This window comes from Lynx canadensis, chromosome D4 (genome assembly GCF_007474595.2).
Source record: "Lynx canadensis isolate LIC74 chromosome D4, mLynCan4.pri.v2, whole genome shotgun sequence".
Lineage (NCBI taxonomy): Eukaryota > Metazoa > Chordata > Mammalia > Carnivora > Felidae > Lynx > Lynx canadensis.
This window is the reverse complement of record NC_044315.2, coordinates 55743771-55763782: the sequence shown is the minus strand read 5'-3', so window position 1 is coordinate 55763782 and position 20012 is coordinate 55743771. Positions and strand designations below refer to the sequence as shown.

The following is a 20012-nucleotide window of genomic DNA, read 5'->3' as shown; positions in this document are numbered from 1 at the left end:
GGTCTATGAACTCGCGAGGGAAACGGGGCGGTGGCGAATATCTCTGCTGTGCGGAGGTCTAGGAAGAGTATTCCCAGGGTTTGGGGAGCTAGGCCTGCTGTGAGTGGTTGGCCCACATCACGTGATGGGAGGAAGGCGGTCGCAGGGGAGCGACTCCTGGTGTCTTGTGAGATCATCACACCGCGACTACACGCTGCAGTTGTTGGCATCTTGGGTGCGGTATGTAGTACCCTCGTGACAACTCCGAGTACGATAAATCCTATAAAATTTCCCTTATTCCTTCCCGTGCCTGCCTCCGCCGCGGCGCTGTTGGCCTCTCCTACTAGGCTTGGGGGAGGCTAGGCGAAGCAACGCGCTCTGTGGGCGGGCTGATGAGCGGCGCGCTAGCTACGTGTAGTGGCTCCTCCTTCCCCCGTGACGCGGAGGTCACGTGACGGGCCGGGCCGCCTCTGCCGCCGCCGCCGCTTTGTAAGAGGCACATTGGCAGGTAACGAGCGGCGGTGGCGGCGGCAGCTGGTCCCGAGTCCAGCGAGAACAGCAGCGGTAATTGGCACCCTCTTTTTCCTTCCCTGTTCCAGAGCCCTGAGCGTGGCAGCGTGCGCTCTCTCGTCCTGGTTCAGCTCTTCTTTCTCCTAACCCTCTTCGTACTGCCCCAGCGCCCACTCATGAAGACCGGGCCAAGCTTCCCTCGCCAGCTTCTTGCGTCCTCAGTATGCCCAGGCCCGGACGCCTTCCTTCCTTCTCGCCCGTGGTCGTCCTGTGCTTCTTCCTGCCTACCCCTGTCCTAGTCGGCCTGGCCCCACCCAACCCCAGGGGGCGCCTTCCCCTCCCCCCCTTCGGGTTTCTGCCCTGGAGGGTGTGGTTTTTCTCCCACCTCTCCCTCCCTGCCTGTCCTTTGGAGCTCCCGCTCAACGCTGATGGTCCCCATCCTGACCACAGACCACCTTTACGTTTTCACGCCTGTCACTAGTCTTGGGACTAGACATCTTAAACCCCAACTTCTGCGCTCTGTAGCCTTTCCTGGCATACTCGGAGGGATAGTTAGGTTCTACCCTTTTTCGTTATGGAAGGTTTTGGTGTTAGACTCTGGGGACTCAGTTTTCCTCCTCAGTCTCGGTTCCTCTAACCTGGTTGTATCAGAGTTTTTTTTTTTTTTAAATGTAGTTTTGAGAACGCATTGTAAACTGAAGCTTTATTGTAGTACGTATTTAAAATGTTATTCTTTCTTTAGTGTATTATATCTGTCTTCTTTGCCTCTGAAATCACTTTTCCCACTTGGCTTTTCCACCTTTTCCCCTTGGTTTTCAATCTGATTATTTGCCCGGGCATCTCAAGACCTACCACTCTGGTCTCATATTCTGTTCTCTGTAGGAGTTAATCCTGTCATCATTCCTGTTATTTCCTGTTTGAAATAATCTTGTAGTTTACTACTTCCTCTGTTGGATATTGGTTTATACTTCTATTTGATGTATATGGTCTGTCAGTATTTAGGCTTATTGTCTTTAGCCCCTGTGTGTCCTAACAGTTGAGAGCTTCTGAAGGTCTTTATAAGGTATCCAAACATCTTTTATTTGAAGGGCATATACAATTAACTTGGGTGAACCCAGGCCTTTTTTATTTTCTCTTCAATTATGGTATACCTCTTTAAACCAAGAGTTATGTCAGTAGTGTGTTCCTCACTTTTTGTCACGAATTGTATATACTAATTTTTAGTGTCAGTTTGTCTAATGGAGATGGAAGGAAGCTCTCCTGTATCCTAGGTGTTAGGTGCCTAGATTGGGATGATACCTATCTGTTTCAGGAAAGGGAATAAATTCCCCTCTATGGAGAGGATAGAGTTGTCCTGTCCACCAATATCTCTTACCTGCCTGCAGGGCTCAAGCTATCATCCTCCCATTGCTGTGAACACTTCTCTTATTAGGCAGAAGTGATTAGTTTCCCACACTACTCTTCTGCTTACTTCCCATATGTTCCATCTGATTTTTGTTTTTTATGCCTAGTTCACATGTGTGATGAAAATTTCCCCCGCCACTGTCCTGCTTGTTTTCCACAGCTGTGATTTTCATTGTTTGCTTCCTTGTTGCTTCTGACCCTCACAAATTAATTCGGGGGGGGGGGGTTCTGTTACAATTGAAATATGGCTGGAAGTGGTGGCATAGCAATGAGGCCATGGGAAAAGGTTGTGGTAATTGCCTCTCCTGCCTATTTCCTGCCGTTCTGGTTTCCTCTGGCCTCTGTCTTTAAATGTGGGCTGGACCGGCAGCAGTCACATGGAGCTGCCTTAGAACAAGGCTAGAACAACAATAACAACTCTGCTTCCCTTTCCTGGTAACTGATGCAGCCTGTGCAGTGCTCAACAGCGGTGTCAGTGTTAGTGACTTATTGTTGAGGGAGAAGTGGTAGGAGAACATGGAGAAGAATGGGTTAATTTCAATATGCCTTATGCCCTGTGGGTTAATTATAGCGGGAACTGGTTGCTTTCTCTACTCCTTTAATCATATACTGTATGTAGAGGGTATAAACCAATCTTGAAGTTTTGAACTGGTCTGAAGGGGAGCGTTTTCTTTGAAACTATTAGTCTTCAAGTATTGATCCTCCAGTCTTTTTTAAAAATGATTAAGTTTTTGTTGTTATTAGGCACTTTTTTTTGGTGTAAGCAAATGCCTGCTCAAAAGGAGCCTGCATGAATTCACAGACTGTGAAGTTCCTGTTGTTAAATCTGTCTTATTTTGTTTATTAATCTTTACGAGGTCAGCAAATACCCGTTAGCCCTTAATTAATTTGAGTAAATGGAATGCCCTTTAAAAGTGGGGCGTATTGTACTGGTGGTGTTGACTGGAAAGATGGTGTGGATCTCTGATAGGTCTTGGAAGCAGTTGTCTCCCCCTACCTCTGCCCCAAAGGAGATTGGAGATGTAACTTGAAGGAAGGCAAAGAGAGGGAAGACTTACAGGGAATATCAACCATATAAGCCTGTAGCTGGTTTTGAAGTAATTTTGACCCAACTGTTGAATATTTAGGAATGAAATCCTTTTTTTCATTCTAAAGTCCAAGAATCAAATTTAACAGGTTTATTTTTACAGATACACAGACTGCATATATTGATATTTTCTACCGTGTTTTTTTTTTTTTTGAGATTTCTTTAGTGTTTCTCTCAAAGATGCTGCATGTCCTGTATTTTTTCTTATATATGTATATTTAAAACGTTGTTTTAATGTTTATTTTGAGAGAGAGAGCATGCACACAAGTGAGGGAGGGGCAGAGAGAGAGAGAGAGAGAGAGAGAGGGAGGAGAGAGAATCCCAAGCAGGCTCTGCGCTGTCAGCACAGAACCCCATGCAGGGCTTGATCTCACAAATCCTGAGATATTACCTGACCAATACCAAGAGTTGGAAGCTAAACTGATTGAGACACTCAGGCACCCCTTGTATATTGTATTTTTTAATTTGAGAGAGTTGGGGAGGGGTAGAGAGAGATTTCTATTAATTTATTTTGAGAGAGCAGTGCATGTACGAGAGAGCAGGGAGGTCAGAGAGAGAGAGGGACTGAGAGAATCCCAAGCAGGCTCCATGCTCGAGCCTCTGACTTTGGCTCAGGTCGTGGTTCATGAGGTTGAACCCTGCATCAGACTTGCTGCTGTCAGCACAGAGCCCACTTTGGATCCTTACCCCCTCCCCCCAGTCTCTGTCCCTCCCCAGTTCATGCTCTCTCTCAAAAATAAATTTAAAACATTAAAAAAAAAAAAAAAGAGTAGGACACTTAGCCAGTTGAGCCACCCTGGAGCCCATGTCCTGGATTTTTTTTTTAAAGAAAGTAAATTAGGGATGCCTGGCTGGCTCAGTTGGTGGAGTATGCCACTCTTGATCTCGGGATTGGGAGTTTAAGCCCCATGGAGTTAATTTATGAAACCGGACTTGGATAAAGGAGTAGGTGTTTCATTTAAAACTACATGGGGTTCTTTGAAAAGTTGTTAGGAATATGTAGCTCTGTTTTTCTTCATTTGGAATATGAAAAGTAATGGAACATATATTTGATTGGGTCTCAAACTTAAAATTCATTTTAAAGATTTTTAAGGATTTAAAGAGGAGGGAATTTCATTTGGATTTAGTTCCAAGCTTACTGTTGCTGTAACTTTGTTTCTTGCTATTGGTGTAGTGTTATTATTAACTTGTTTTTAAGTAAAATATCACATAGGAACTATCTCATTTAAAGTTATAGTGTATGCACACAGTCCAATAATACTTAACAATGTTACTCTTTACTCATTTTTTTTTTACATGTAGTCTTAATTTTCTGATCAGATCAGTCCTAGATATTGTGTGAAGACTTTTGGAAGCTCGGAGTTGCTTCTTGTTGATGGTGTTTTTCTCCCTGTGTCTTTTAATTCTCTCCACTCCCTTTTATTTCTCTTCCCTGTGTTTTCTCTCCATTTTATTTTTTCTGCCTCCTTGTGCCCTTTCATCCCCATACAAAAACACTCTGAACACTCAGTCTCAACTGAGGAGGTTGTAGGCCTTCTGACTGACTGTTCTTGGTACCATAATATGCTGCTTTCCAGGTTAGGCAGATGAAAACCTAAAATATCTTCACAACCTCATGGGCTTGGGCAAGGTGTATAGTGCTACCTGTATTGTGTGTCTACCTGGCTGGAATGTGTGCTCTTTGAAGCGTGGGATTTTTCATTTGATAACGGTGTTTAGCATTGCCAAATCATTAAACAAGAGAGTAAAGTGGGCTTAAAAAAATACAGGTTTAGCTGAAACAGGGTTTAGGGAAAAAAAAAAAAAAAAAGACTAGCTTTAGGATTGATTTGATAAGCCTAATATTACATAATTTTTAGACCCAAATTAATTTTTTTTCCTCCTCTTCTCAAAATTTCATCTTACAGAATGTTTCAGGATCAGACTAAGAAAATACATTTTAGAAAATTTGAGAAAATTAAAAGATAAAAATTATGGGGCGCCTGGCTGACTCAGTTGGAAGAGCATGCAACTCTTGATCTCAGAGTTGTGAGTTCGAGCCTCACGTTGGGTGCAGATTACTTAAAAAAAAAAAAAAAGATAAGGACTTAATCATGGTTTAACATTTCATTATAAATCCTTTTTTTCTTTATGTTAAGTAATACATACTTAAAGTGGAATAATGCTTTTTAAGTATTTTTATTTTTAATTTTTAAAAATTTTATTTATTTCTGAGGGGAGTGAGGGGCAGAGAGGGAGATATAGAATCAGAAGCAGGCTCCACACTCTGACCTGTCAGCACAGAGTCTGACAGAGTCTAACTCACAAATCGTGAGATTATGACCTGAGCCAAAGTTGGACACTCAACCAACTGAGCCATCTAGGCGCCCCTAAAAAATATTTTTATTTATATTTGAGAGAAAAATTGTGAGCAGTGAAGTGGCAGAGAGAGAGGGAGAAAGAATCCCAAGCAGGCTCCCCACTGTCAGGATAGAGCCTGAACCATGAGATTATGACCTGAGCCTAAATCAAGAGTTGGAAGCTTAACTGAGTCACCCAGGTGCCCCTGGAATAATACTTTTATACTTAATGATTTTTATTGAGAAATAAAAGATACATATTGGGCAAGGTATATGAGATATAAAAACACATGTAGAGTTTTCAAAAACAAAAATAAGGGGCGCCTGGGTGGCGCAGTCGGTTAAGCGTCCGGCTTCAGCCAGGTCACGATCTCGCGGTCTGTGAGTTCGAGCCCCGCGTCGGGCTCTGGGCTGCTGGCTCAGAGCCTGGAGCCTGTTTCCGATTCTGTGTCTCCCTCTCTCTCTGCCCCTCCCCCGTTCATGCTCTGTCTCTCTCTGTCCCAAAAATAAATAAACGTTGAAAAAAAAAATTAAAAAAAAAAAAAAAAACAAAAATAAAATGACTACCCATGAAATAGAGCATTGTTACCTGAAAGCCTGTCATCTCCCAAGGCATTCCTTTCCCTCTTTCCCAGAGGTATCCATTATCCTACTTTGTTGTTGTTTATTTTTTAGAATAATTTTTATTCCATATAACCCATAACTAATACATGGTCTGTTGTTGCCCATTTTCTTTTTTTTTTTTTTTTAATTTTTTTTTCGACGTTTATTTATTTTTGGGACAGAGAGAGACAGAGCATGAACGGGGGAGGGGCAGAGAGAGAGGGAGACACAGAATCGGAAACAGGCTCCAGGCTCTGAGCCATCAGCCCAGAGCCCGACGCGGGGCTCGAACTCCCGGACCGCGAGATCGTGACCTGGCTGAAGTCGGACGCTTAACCGACTGCGCCACCCAGGTGCCCCTGTTGTTGCCCATTTTCAAGCTTGCTTCATTCATTCATTCATTCATTCATTCATAGTAAACTATACCCCCTGACATGGGGCTTGAACTCAGGACCCTGAGATCGAGTGTCCCATGCTCTACCAACTGAGCCAGTCAGGTGTCCCATCAATCTTGAGTTAAGTGGAATTTATGAGATTCTGATACTTTTTCTCTTACATGTTTTAGATTCACTCATATTGGTTTTTACCAATTTGATAATTTTCAGTAGTATGGTACTCCACTGTAAGAATGTGCCACATCTGGGGGTCCTGGGTGACTGAGTGAGTTAAGTGTCAGACTCTTGATTTTGGGTTCAGGCCATGATACCACATTTCCTGAGATCAAGCCTGAAGCCCAGCCTTGGGCTCTGCCCTGATTGTGGCTAGTCTGCTTGGGATTCTCTCTCTCCCTCTCTGCCCCTCCCTTGCTGGCTCTTGTCTCTCAAAATAAATAAGTAAACATGAAAAAAAAAAAAAAGATATGCCACATCTTACTCTATTGTGATGAATGTTTGTGTCATTTCCATTTTTTTATGATTAGAAATTTTACTTCTATGTGAACGTTTGTACAACCCAACCCTCCCCCTAAAATAAACAGATTTCTCAAGACTGTAATTGGGAGTGGAGTTTTGGGTTGTGTGGAGTATGTGTAACTTTACTAGGTGATCTCAAACTGTGTTGTATGGTCATTTTTTATTAGACTCTTCACCTGAACTACAGAACACAGAAAATTGTGTGATTATTTTTTCAGTTCTCTTGAGGATGTTAAACATCTGATGCCAAGAAACCTCGGGAAGATGCTTAATGCATACATATAATGGATATCTTAGATATCAGAATTTAATTCCCAAGACTGAATTGATAAGAATTCCACATCCTTACTTACATTTGATACTGCTTTAATTTTTAAATGCGCTAGGCAATTCTAGTGGTATGTTTTAGATACATCTTTTATGAACATCACACAGCTGGATTTTGCTTTGCTAATATATCCTGCAGATTTCTCTTTTAACTGGAGCGTGGGAACTGTCAATGTTAACTATAATTGAGGATATTTTGTATATATTTCTGCCATCAAAGTCTTCTACATGCCTGGTCGTTACTGTTTTTCTGATCTTTTTGTAGTTTTCATTCTTCTGTTTGGTTTCCTTCAGCTTTTTTTTTTTTTTTTAAGTTTATTTATTTATTTTGAGAGAGACAGCATGAGTCGGGGAGGGCCAGAGAGAGAGGGGGAGGCTGAGAATCCCAAGCAGTGGGGCCTGACATGGGACTTGAGCCCACAAAACCCTGAGATTATGACCTGAGGTGAGAGAGCACGAGTTGGAGTTGGGGAGGGGCAGAGAGAGAGAGAGGAACAGAATCCGAAGCAGGCTCCAGGCTCTGAGCTGTCAGCACAGAGCCCTATGTGGGGCTTGAACTCACAAACTGAGAGGTCACTACCTGAGCTGAAGTTGGACGCCCAACCAACTGAGCCACCCAGGCGCCCCAGAGCATAGTATACCTTTGACTTGGAGTCAGTACTTAATATTTTGCTACATTGACTTTTTTCTCTACCTTGTACATCTTTTGAGGCTGATTTGAAAGTAAGGTGAAACATCATGACGTTTATGCTTATTTCCTAAGCAAGTGTCTCTTTCTCTTTTTAAATGTTTACTTCTTTAAGTTTATTTATTTTGAGGGGGGGGAGGGGCAGAGAGAAATCCCAAGCAGGTGCTGTGTTGGCAGCATGGGGAGCTCAGCGTGGGGCTTGATCTCACGAACCATGAGATCATGACTTGAGCCAAGATGAAGAATCGAACGCTTAACCGACTGAGCCACCCAGATGCCCCAAGTATTTTATTTTTGAGAAAGAAAGTGCATGCGCGGGGCAGGGGCAGAGAGACAGGGAGACAGGATCCAAAGCGGGCTCTGCTCTAACCAGTACAGAGCCGAATGCGGGGCTCCAGCTCACAAACTGAGATCATGACCAGAGTTTAACGCTTAACTGAGCCACCCAGGTGCCCCTCCTAAGCAAATATCTCTTTACAATAAAGAGCTTCTCTTACAAATAATCATAGTAACATAATCATACATAGGAAATGAATAATATATATAAAGAGTAATCCTAATAATATCTGATAAAAATTCATATTTAGATTTCCCAGTTCACAAAATCTTTTCTAACTCAGTTTTTGCTTTACCCTATATATGTATTGAAGTAGAATAATGACAATCCACTTAAGCAATTATTTTGTTCATTATCAGGCATAATGGCCAGTCACATCTGATAAGCAAGATAACTACTGTTACTTAGGTTAGATAATTCTTTTGTTTTTATTTTTTATTTAAAAAAAAATTTTTTTTTTTCAACGTTTATTTATTTTTGGGACAGAGAGAGACAGAGCATGAACGGGGGAGGGGCAGAGAGAGAGGGAGACACAGAATCGGAAACAGGCTCCAGGCTCTGAGCCATCAGCCCAGAGCCTGATGCGGGGCTCGAACTCACGGACCGCGAGATCGTGACCTGGCTGAAGTCGGACGCTTAACCGACTGCGCCACCCAGGCACCCCTATTTTTTATTTTTTTAAGGAAAGGTTTATTTTTAGAGCGTGAGTGCGGGTGGGAGAGGGGCACAGGAAGAGAATCTTTTTTTTAATATTTATTTTTGAGAGTGCATGAGCACGAGTGGGGGAGGGGCAGAGAGAGAAGAGGATAAAGGATTCAGAAGAGGGCTCTTCACTGATAGCCGAATGTGGGGCTGAACTCATGAACCCTGAGATTGTGACCTGAGCCGAAGTCAGATGCTCAACCAACTGAGCCACTCAGGCGCCCCTTGGGAGAGAAAGAATCTTAAGCAGGCTTGGTGCCCAGCCCCTGCCTGCCTCAGGGCTTGATACCATGACCCAGGGATCATGACCTGAGCCAAAATCAAGAGTTGGGCATTCAATGGACTGAGTCACCCAGGCGCCCCTAGTTTAGATAATTCTTGCTAGTGTTAAGTAAATTGCAATTTATTGTAGGATAAATGTAAATTTCTTGGGCTGATAGAAAGACTAAAAATGTTCTATGTATCTTGCTAATCTGTGCAGACTTCAGATTTTTTGAAACAGTGATGAAAAGTCTTCTTGATGCGTGGGAATAAGGGTAAATGCTTACATAAATAAAAACTTTAGATAGTAAATTCTTACGGCATTTTACTTCTGTGAAATGCTCAGAATGTAGGTTAACCCAGATTAGGCCTGAGTAATAGTTTTTGTTGCTGTTAATGATATGTGCTACTATACAGGTTTTCACTTAGATTGAATGTTGCTACTTGTCAGCAACTGTTAAGTGTTGGGGATACAGAAGAATAATGCACTGTTCCTGTTTTCTAGGTGCTTGCATTCTGATGGGAAGACTGAAATAGAACAATGCAGTTAGGAGCCAGAATCCTTTTGGGAGTGACAGGAAAGCATTGTCATTTGAGTCTGGATATTAGAGAGGCTTCCTTGAACCAGTGGGAAACTGAGCCTTATTTTTCCTGTATTCTTCCTATAGGATCAATAGTAGACAAATTCCTATAGTTATAATTGTCTCTTTTGTTAAGACACTTAGAATTTTAGGGGCATCTGCCTGGCTCAGTTGATGGAGCTTGCCACTCTTGGTCTCAGGGTTGTGAATTCGAGCCCCACGCTGAGTGTAGAGATTACATAAAAAAAAAATCTTTGAAATGTAAAAAAAAAAAAAAAAAACAGAATTTAATGTTTATAATTCAGTTTTATTATAATTTGCTATTTTGATTACTATGTTATTGTATCTTTTGTTTGGCCTTGATTGGTAGTTTATTTGCAGCAGCTAGTAAAGGAAATTTAAGTTACTCTGTTTGTTAAATTTATTATTTTTTTTTATTTTTAAGTAATCTCTACACCCAGTATATGGGGCTCGAACTCACAACCACAAGATCAAAAGTCTCACGCTCTATGGACTTAGCCAGCCAGGTGCCGCAAGAGAGACTAAGTTATTTTTGATATAAGTTAGTCACATTAGACATTTTCTTTGGGTTCGCTTTTCATAGTAACTTACTGAATGTTTAAGTTTTTCCCTCAAGATTTCATTTTATTGTGATTAAAAGTCTCTTGGTATATCAATGATTTGATGAAACCCTTCTTTGAATTGCTGGAGACCATATGACCTCTTCAGAATTCTTAGCTCTAGTACTTCAGTTTATTTACTATCTTTTTAATTCCTTGTGATTGGGAGTACTAAGGTAATGGTGGGAGAATACCCCTGTATATTACAGAACAATCCAGATGGTGGTTACAGCAATAAAAACCTTGTTAATATAGGCCATTTACAATTATTTCCATAGAAGAGTTTTTAAATTTATTTTTAATTTTTTTTAGTGTTTATTTTTTAGAGATGTAGACTGCAAGCAGGGGAGGGGCAGAGAGAGAGAGCGAGAGACAGAATTGGAAGCAGGGCTCCAACTCAAGAACCGTGAGATCATGACCTGAGCCAAAGTCGGACACTTAACCAACTGAGCCACCCAGGCACCCCGAGTCTTTTTTTTTTTTTTAAGGCATTTTGAGCTGTTTAATTGTTCTAATGTTTATCGTGCTTTACCAAAAGATCCTAGCTGTAATGGGATATATAGCATACCATGAACCAGTTCATATTCTCTGACAATCTAGCGATCTGTGGGAGAAAGAAATGACCAGTGTCGCAAAGGGTTTTATTGGAGTGATAGTTGGCCTGCAGTGATAGTTGTGCAGTTGGTAAATACTAAAAGTCATTGAATTTTACACTTAAAAAGGGTGAACTTTATGATATTTTCTATAACTCAGTAAAATTATTTGAATAGTTTTTTTTTTTTTTAATTTTTTTTTTCAACGTTTATTTATTTTTGGGACAGAGAGAGACAGAGCATGAACGGTGGAGGGGCAGAGAGAGAGGGAGACACAGAATCGGAAACAGGCTCCAGGGTCCGAGCCATCAGCCCAGAGCCTGACGCGGGGCTCGAACTCACGGACCGCGAGATCGTGACCTGGCTGAAGTCGGACGCTTAACCGACTGCGCCACCCAGGCGCCCCTAAATAGTTTTGAATAAATAGGCAGTATTTTGAAATTAAATCAGAAACAGAAGTGGCCAATGTACATTAATAATATAGTTATTATTTATGGTAGCTATTAGGATCTAGACTAAGCATTTGAGGTACATTATTTTGTTTGGTGCTCTTTCCAGGTTTGAGAAAGAGTAAAGTACTGGGTCAAGGTTACTTAATCATGTAATTTGTAGAGTGCAGGTCTGTGTGACTTCCAAATCTTAATAACAAATACTGTACTACTGTACCTGTCTGAAATAATGCTCTCAGGGAATGTAGCCAAGTGCTAGATGATGAGTCAGTGTCCACATTTGTGGTGCATAAACCTGGGGTTTTGCACTGGATGGGGAATAAGAGGATGAAGATGTAGGTGTGGTCCTTGAACTCCTGAGTCTGGTTCCGCTAGGCTCCGTTTCACTTTTATCTATTTTATTTATTTACTTATCTAATTAATTATGTAAGCTTTATGCGCAGCATGGGGCTTGAACTCACATCCCCAAGATCAAGCATCATATACTCTACCAACTGAGCTAGCCAGGTGCCCCACTTCTGTTTTTATATGTTGGCGTTTAGTGAGATGTTTAGATTTGATTTCTGTAGTTTAAAACTGCCTTTGCTTTCATTTTTCATTCTGATTTTACTAGCTGTTCTAATCAGCAAGGTGAGCTGATCTCTAAGCCCTCTGCCAATTTTAGGTGCATTCTAGGAGGAGGTCAGGCACATAACACTGAGAAGTGGCAATTGATAGCACACTGTGAGAACAGTTGGAAGAAAGCCATGTGGTTGCATGAAAATTACACTTAAGAACTCAAACTGCTGTCAAGTAGGGCTGTTTAATATATTGTTAAGTGGCCCTAAAATGCTGTGGAGTTGTGGACATCGAGTAGAGAGTAATTGCTGTTTATGCTGAGGGACAGAAAATAAGAAAATGGGGGGATATGCTCAGTATGATGTTGAGAAACCATGCCAATGGAAGGTGGAGGCAAAAAAGTAGGTGCAATTTGGGAGAATTGCAAGGCCATTTTGACCAAAGTGTATGGATCAGAAAGGAATAAAGAGCTTGTATTTTATCAAGGAGTTGATTTGTGAACAGAAGATGATGGATTTTAGTGGTATTCTGAAAGATGAAATGGATCACTGTGTAATCAGTTTTACCGTTAAGCTAGTTCAGACAGGTAAATAAGGGTATGAAGTTTCAGTGAACCAGGAGGCAATTATTGATATTATAGTTGATAAAGGTATCTTGTAACTGCTGGGTTATGTATGTAACACTAACATCAAAACTAGTACTAGACTGGGCTACCTAATTTATTCTTAGAAGACAGGAGGAGGCTTTAAATACAAACAATGACCCTTAATTCAGGTACCTATACTAAGTTGATGGCAGAATTGTAAAGGAAGGTATAGATATAGGCCTTAAAGAAATGGTGGCGTTAAAAGAATGGTTTAAAGGTTTTGAGCTCTGCAGTCCATTGGGTGTCCGACTTTGGCTCGGGTCATGATCTCACGGCTTGTGAGTTGGAGCCCCGCGTCGGGCTCTGTGCTGACAGCTCAGAGCCTGGAGCCTGCTTCTGATTCTGTCTCCCTCTCTCTCTGCTCCTCCTCTGTTCGTTCTCTCTCTCTCTCTCTCTCTCTCTCTCTCTCAAAAATGAATAAACATTGACAAAAATTAAAAAGTTTTGAGCTCTGGAACACTGAAAAATATTGGTCACTTGGAAAATTGTGCAAGTCTTCGAATGAGATGCATTTGGATGAATTTCTTTATAGGTTAGATACCTAGTAGGCAGTTAGATGTGGGCTGAATCTTTGGAGAGACATGAGGTCTTTTGCTTTGAAGTTGGAGGTAATTATTGATGCCAGTAGAGCATAAAATTTCTGTGGGAAGGGAGAGTGTGCTCAAGAATTGAAATTTTTTACATGTCAGGGCTCAGGGAAGGATGTGATGCTGCTGAGGATTTGAGGGAGAAAAAAAAAGAACCAGGATGTGGTGTCTGAAAAGCCACAGGAATAAAATTATGAAATGTGTTGAATGCCAGAGACCAGTGAAAGAATGAGAATAGAAAAAAGATTTGACAGTTAATTCAGTGGTGACCTGGGAAATAGCATTTTTCTTAATGTTGGAGTAATAGAGTGATAGAAACCAGAGTACAAGTTAAGGAGATGTTTGGTGAGGAACTGGAGTCAGTTAGTGTGTATCTTTTTTGAGATACACAGTTGCCTGGTAGAACATGCAGTTTCCCAGAGTGTTGGAGGGTAATTTTTGTAACCCTTTGTTCTTGAGATTAATGTGGATGTGGAGAATAGTTGAGCCGGTTTTTAAACACATACTTGTCAGAAGGAAAAAGGTAGGGAATACTTTCTCAATAGTAGTGGTAGGAGATTTCCTTATTAAGGAATTTTATTTTTGGTATATGAATGAAAACCAAGCCTAGTGTGTGTCGGATGTGTTAACATTTGAATCAAAACATCTGTGTTTTGATAGATACATTCTTCATGTAACTGACATTTTTTAAAAAGTTGCTTTTGGCATGAGTGAAATGGTAATAAAGTCACCATTACAATGAAACAAATACACTTTTTTTTTTTTTTTTTTTTAAACAACTCGAGTATGTCTTGGATTCATTAGGAAGGTTGGAGAAGGGTAATGAAAAACTGTGGGTCTGAAGTACTTAAATCAGTGTGTATATTTCTGGCTTACAGTAACAGCTAGAGATGATATTACTGTTGTGGACTAGCTTCATAATGGATATACTGAACTTGTATAAATCAGTTGTGAAGTATTTGTGTATTTATAACAATTGAGTGCCAGGTGTTTAAACGGCTCATGCAGAGCTGTGAAAAAGAATAACTTGAAGTATTCTTACTCACCTCTCTTCAGTAAGAATTGGAGATTTGTAAAGTTCTGTCTCTTGTGAAAGTATGGTTGGGATGTAATCATTTTTAGCATTAATATCCAGTTTACTATATGAGAATGGTTAGCAGAGATGCCACTTTTCCCAAAAATCAAAACAAGAAAATAATGTGAGATGAAGACTATAACTTTGAAGTGGCTATCAAGTGATTATGAGTTGAACCAGGTAACATTTTTGAGTGTTGTTGTATATGGGAGATTTCTTGAAGTCCTTTTCACACTTTGGAGTTGGAGGTTTTCCTGCATTAACTATTGTTAAGGCTTTCCTGTGCTTGAAAATAAGATAGTTAAATTGATAATTTTGATTAAATACTGTTTTGGCTTAGAGTATCAAGAATAAAGATTCTTGGTTTTTGTAACTGATGTAACTGGTTAGTAGGACTTGACTAAAAGAAACATTTGGCTTATTAAACTTGTCTCCCCAAGGATGATGAGGTAGATTAGCCTACAATTTGACACCTTCTTCCTTCCCCTTTCTGAGGGGGTCTTATGAAGAGGAAATAGGCCAAAAGGAGAAGGCAACTCCCCTGCATATTCTTTCCCTCAGAAGGCCTTGGGACAGAGTTACTAATGAGAAGTTAATCTTGATCTGATGGATGCAGAGGTGGAGGGTGGGGGTGGGGATGGAATGGAAGTGAGGATGTGAAGACAAAAAATTTATAAAAACATGTCTGTCTCAGGGTGCCTGGCTGGCTCAGTTGGTAGAGCATGTGACTCTTGATCTCAGGGTTGTAAGTTTACACCCCACATTGGGTGTGGAGCCTACTAAAGAAAAAACATCAACAACAACAAAAAACATGTCTGTATTACAGACTAAGACTTGTTGGCATTAAGTCTGTCCTGTTCTAATGACTGTGAGACTTCACTTGATTCTGTCCAGAGAGGATAGGTGGGACTAATGCAGCTGAACATGGTTGGGGAAGAGCAACATTAGAGTAGGGTTAGGGACAGGAGGATTTGAGATGGGAACATTCACTTGGAATTTATTACCAATTTTTGTTAATACCCAAGAAATAAATTTGCCCTCTTCTTTCTTTCCTTCCTCCATCTCTCCCTCCCTCCTTGGTAAAATGCATGCTGACCTAAGTGCATGCTGGCAGGTGGTAAGGTTGTCTCTTAATCACTCAAGCTAGAAGTCCTAGAAGTCCTTCTGCAGTCTGCTGAAAATCAAGGTTTGAGGGCTTACTCTGTATAAGGCTTGGTGGAAAGTCACCCTCTATCCCCCAAAAGACAACAAATCAGTGTAAAAATAATGCAGATTTTTGTTTTGTTTTGTTTTGTTTGTTTATTTTAGGAGAGTGTGAGCTGGGGAGAGGAGCAGGGAGAGAGAGAATCTTAAGCAGTCTCCACACTCAGGAGGATCATGGGATCATGATCCTGGGAATCAAGAGTCAGATGCTCAACTGATTGAGCCACCCAGGTGCCCAGTGCAGATGATTTTAAAATAAATGAATAACCATTTGAAACTGCATTGTCCTTGAGTTCAGAAACTATTTTTGAAAAGTAGCCATACTATGGGGCCCAGAAGTTCTGCAGATACGTAAATGGTGCCACTTTTGAGAAAGAGGCCAAGGATAAGTAAGACAATGATAAAATGAATTTATTTAGGAAAGCAAGTTCCTAGCTATGTCTTGGAGTTAGAATATTTTATTATTTTTTTAATTATAGAGTGTGAGCAGGGGAGGGGGCAGGGAAGGGGAGGGAAAGAGAGGGAGAGGGAGGAAGGGAATGAATCCCAAGCAGGCTCCATGCTCAGCACAGAGCATAATGTGGGGCTCGATCCCACGATGCTGGGATTATGACTTGATCCCAAATCAGAGTTGAACCACCCAAGTGCCCTGGAGTTAGAATATTTTCAGACTGGGGGGCCTGGTTGGCTTAGTTGGTAGAGCACACTGCTCTTGATCTTGGGTCATGAGTTTGAACTCAATGTTGGGCGAAGAGTTTAAAAAAAAAAAGATTCAGACCAATTCCCCACGTTACTCATCACATGGGTATAATAACGATGTAGAATCAAAAAAAGTTAAATCATGTTTGTTGTGTACTGTATTTCTCAAGGAAGGGAAGTATATATTGCATTTTAGGAGGCATTTCTATCAAAAAGGATTGGAACCAAAACCATTTTAGCCCTTGAAGAGTTTTCTCTCATAGCTCCATAATGCTGGATTCCTCAGCTGAATAGGATAATTGAGGTGCTGTAACTACAATGCTGCCTTGCTTTTACATAGTAGTTTATATTGCCAGTGTGCTGTGATAAAAGTATGATATAGCCATTTCTAGTGGATGACAGTGATGCATTCAAATAGAAAACACTGGAAGGATACTTAATAAATTAACGATTGAAAGTATTTTTGGGTGGTGGTTTTATTTTCTTCTATTGGTCAGTATTTTTTGGAATTTTGTAAGACTGTATGATTCTTATATAGGTGAAATAAGAAAAGTGAAATCGTGGTTTTTTTTTTAGTTTTCTCATCTTTCAGTTTAAATCACATAGGAACCTTTTTTTTTTTTTTTTAACGTTTGTTTATTTTTGAGACAAAGCATGAACGGGGGAGGGTCAGAGAGAGAGGGAGACACAGAAACTGAAACAGGGTCCAGGGTCTGAGCTGTCAGCACAGAGCCCGACGCTGACACGGGGCTCAAACTCACGGACTGCAAGATCATCATGACCTGAGCTGAAGTCGGACACTTAATCGAATGAGCCACCCAGGTGCCCCCCCCTGCTTTTTTTGAATTTTTTTTTAACGTTTATTCATTTTTGAGAGAGAGAGAGAGAGACACGGAGTGTGAGTAGGGGAAGGGCAGAGAGAGAGAGGGAGACAGAATTGGAAGCAGGCTCCAGGCTCTGAGCTGTCAGCACTGAGCCCGACGCGGGGCTCTAACTCACGAACCACGAGATCATGACCTGAGCTGAAGTCGGAGGCTTAACCGACTGAGCCACCCAGGCACCCCTATGCTGGATCAAAATTCTTATCTAAGTTACTTTAAGAGCAGTAATTCTCAAACTTTAGTGTGCCATTAGGTCTTGTTTAAACATAATTTCTGGGGCACCTGACTGGCTCAGTCAGTGTAGCATGTGACTCTTAATCTCAGGGATGTGTGTTCAAGCTCCACATTGAGAGTAGAGATGACCTAAAAAACAAACTGACTTTCTAAACATAATTACTGGTTCTGTAGGTCTGGGATGACCTTGAGAATTTTCGTTTGTGAGAGGTTCTCAGGTGATGCTGCTGCCTGTCTGGACAACATACTTTGAGAACCACTAGTTTACAGAGTAGTAGTTTGACATCCCAGTTACACATTGGAAACCTGGGGAAATTTTTTTTTTTTTTAAAGATTCTAGTTTTAAGTAATCTCTACACCCAACATGCAGTTTGAATTCACAGACTTAAGACCAAGAGTCGCATGCTCCACTGACTGAGCCAGCCAGGTGCCCCTGGAAAAAAATTTTTTTTGAAAGATATGTTTTGTTTTGTTTTGTTTTTGAGAGAAAGAGGGCACAAGTGAGGGAGGGGGCAGAGAGAGAGAAAGAAAAGTGGGACTCGTGCTCAATCATGACCAGAGCTGAAGTCATATGCTTAATGTATGAGCTACCCAGGCACCCTCTTTTTTTGTTTTTAAATGTTTATTTTTGAGAGAGAGTGTGTGTCTGCAGGGGAGGTCAGAGGGGGGGCGGGGACAGAGGATCCAAGGTGGGCTCTGTGCTGACAGCAGAGAGCCCAACATGGGGCTCTAACTCATGAACTGTGAGATCATGACCTGAGTCGAAGTCGGACACTTAACCCATTGAACCACCCAGGCACTCCTGGGCTCCTTCTTGTTTTCTCATTCTACTGGTTACTCAGGCCCAGTGTAACTACAGGGTCAGAACATGGTAGGAGATCCTAGCATCCAGTAATTCCTTGTTGCTAGCGCCTGTGAGGAACTTGGAAGCTTTCAGAAATGGAAATTGAAAGCAGACTGTAGATGTGCCGCTGTATATGTGGATACATACAAATTCGGGCGGCGGGCAGGCAAGACCAGAGAAAAATACATAGGAAGGTGAACAGAATATGATATAAGTAGAGCAAGGGTGGGGGGGAAGAGTATGTATCTGTGTAAGAATTTTTACTGGATTTATGAGGAAGGTATTAATATGTTCTGGTAAAGGAATGGTTTATAGAAATTCTATTTTAATTTGGTCTTTTATAATTAAGCTTTTTTTTTTTTTTTTTTTTTTACTTCGTAAAATAGACCCTTTAAAAGTCCTTGGCTGTGGAGTAGTAAACCTCTAATAAAGGTATCCTTTTGGTATTTGGGGGGTGCTTATTTGAATGTAATCTAAATTAAGAGTATAGTATTTAAAACATTTTTTTTTTTTAATTTTAATGTTTTATTTATTCTTGAGGGAGAGAGAGACAGAGCATGAGCGGGGACGGGGCAGAGAGAGAGGGAGACACAGAATCCGAAGCAGGCTCCAGGCTCTGAGCCATTAGCCCAGAGCCCGACGTAGGGCTTGAACTCATGAACCATGAGATCATGACCTGAGCCGAAGTCGGATGCTCAACCGACTGAGCCACCCAGGCGCCCCTAAAACATTTTTTTTTTTAATTTTTTTTTTTCAACGTTTATTTATTTTTGGGACAGAGAGAGACAGAGCATGAACGGGGGAGGGGCAGAGAGAGAGGGAGACACAGAATCGGAAACAGGCTCCAGGCTCGGAGCCATCAGCCCAGAGCCTGACGCGGGGCTCGAACTCACGCACCGCGAGATCGTGACCTGGCTGAAGTCGGACGCTTAACCGACTGCGCCACCCAGGCGCCCCCCTAAAACATTTTTTAATGTTTATTTATTTTGAGAGAGAGAGAGATGAGCAGGGGAGGGGTAGAGAGAGAGAAAGAATCCCAAACATGCTCTGCCCTGTTAGTGCAGAGCGCAGTGCGGGGCTCAAACTCACAAACTGCAGATCTTGATCTGAGCTGAAATCAAGAGTCAGATGCTTAACTGACTGAGCCATCCAGGTGCCCCAGTATTCTTTTTTTTAAGAGTATAGTATTATAAGTTTATAGGTCTTGTGAAATCCTGTATAGTATAGGCCTTTTTTTGAGGGGGTGGGGAGAGAGAAAAGGCTATTAAAAAAAAAGGGGGGTAAGACTAGTCATGAATAATGAGAGGCTTTTCAGGGGATAAGAATAAGGTAGCTGCTGAGCTGGAGTTGTGGGTAAAAGATGGTTTATAGCCAAGAAATTAGCAACGTAGGAGTGGGACAGATGTATGCAAGCAGCCATAGATAAAATTAAATACTTTTTCCTCCTTGACCTTAAGTAACCTGAAAGAGGAAATATGACTTAAATAATTTTTGTAATGTTCAGAGTTTACCAGCACTTATCTTTTCCATGGGCATATTATATGCACAGAATAGTAAATAATGTTGTGGCTCTTCTGTCAGCCAAGCTTGGGTGTAGGGGAGTTAACCTTGTTCACCAGCTGCTGGAGGCTTGACCCTGCCCTCAGCAGCTGTGGAGAATAAAAGTATCAGCTTGGTCAGCTTCTGGCATGTAGGGCACAAGCAGTTTAGTTGCATGGAATTGCATCTCATACTAGAGTTTTTTGGCACCCTAGCCTGCCTTATTGTCTCCTGGGTGGGGGATATAGAGTTCCTCTTGCTAGCTACTCTGGGTCTCCCAGATCAGTTGAAGTTTTTGTTTGTTTGTTTGTTTTTAAGATTTTATTTATTAAAAAAAATTTTTATTTATTTTGAG

At 41.3% G+C, this 20012-nt stretch overlaps 1 protein-coding gene across 5 annotated transcripts in view; it reads left to right on the top strand.

Moving 5' to 3' along the window:
• Window positions 1-416: 416 nt before the first annotated feature.
• Window positions 417-20012, top strand: part of UBAP2 (ubiquitin associated protein 2) — a 109709-nt gene continuing 90113 nt past the window's right edge. For 3 of the 5 annotated variants that reach the window (XM_032595549.1, XM_030292705.2, XM_032595550.1), the window contains exon 1: window positions 477-543. The gene's annotated coding sequence lies outside the window, so the exon portion shown is untranslated. Of the gene's footprint in view, window positions 544-20012 lie in introns of all 5 variants that reach the window. The other 2 variants (XM_030292707.2, XM_030292710.2) reach the window with 2 other exon arrangements.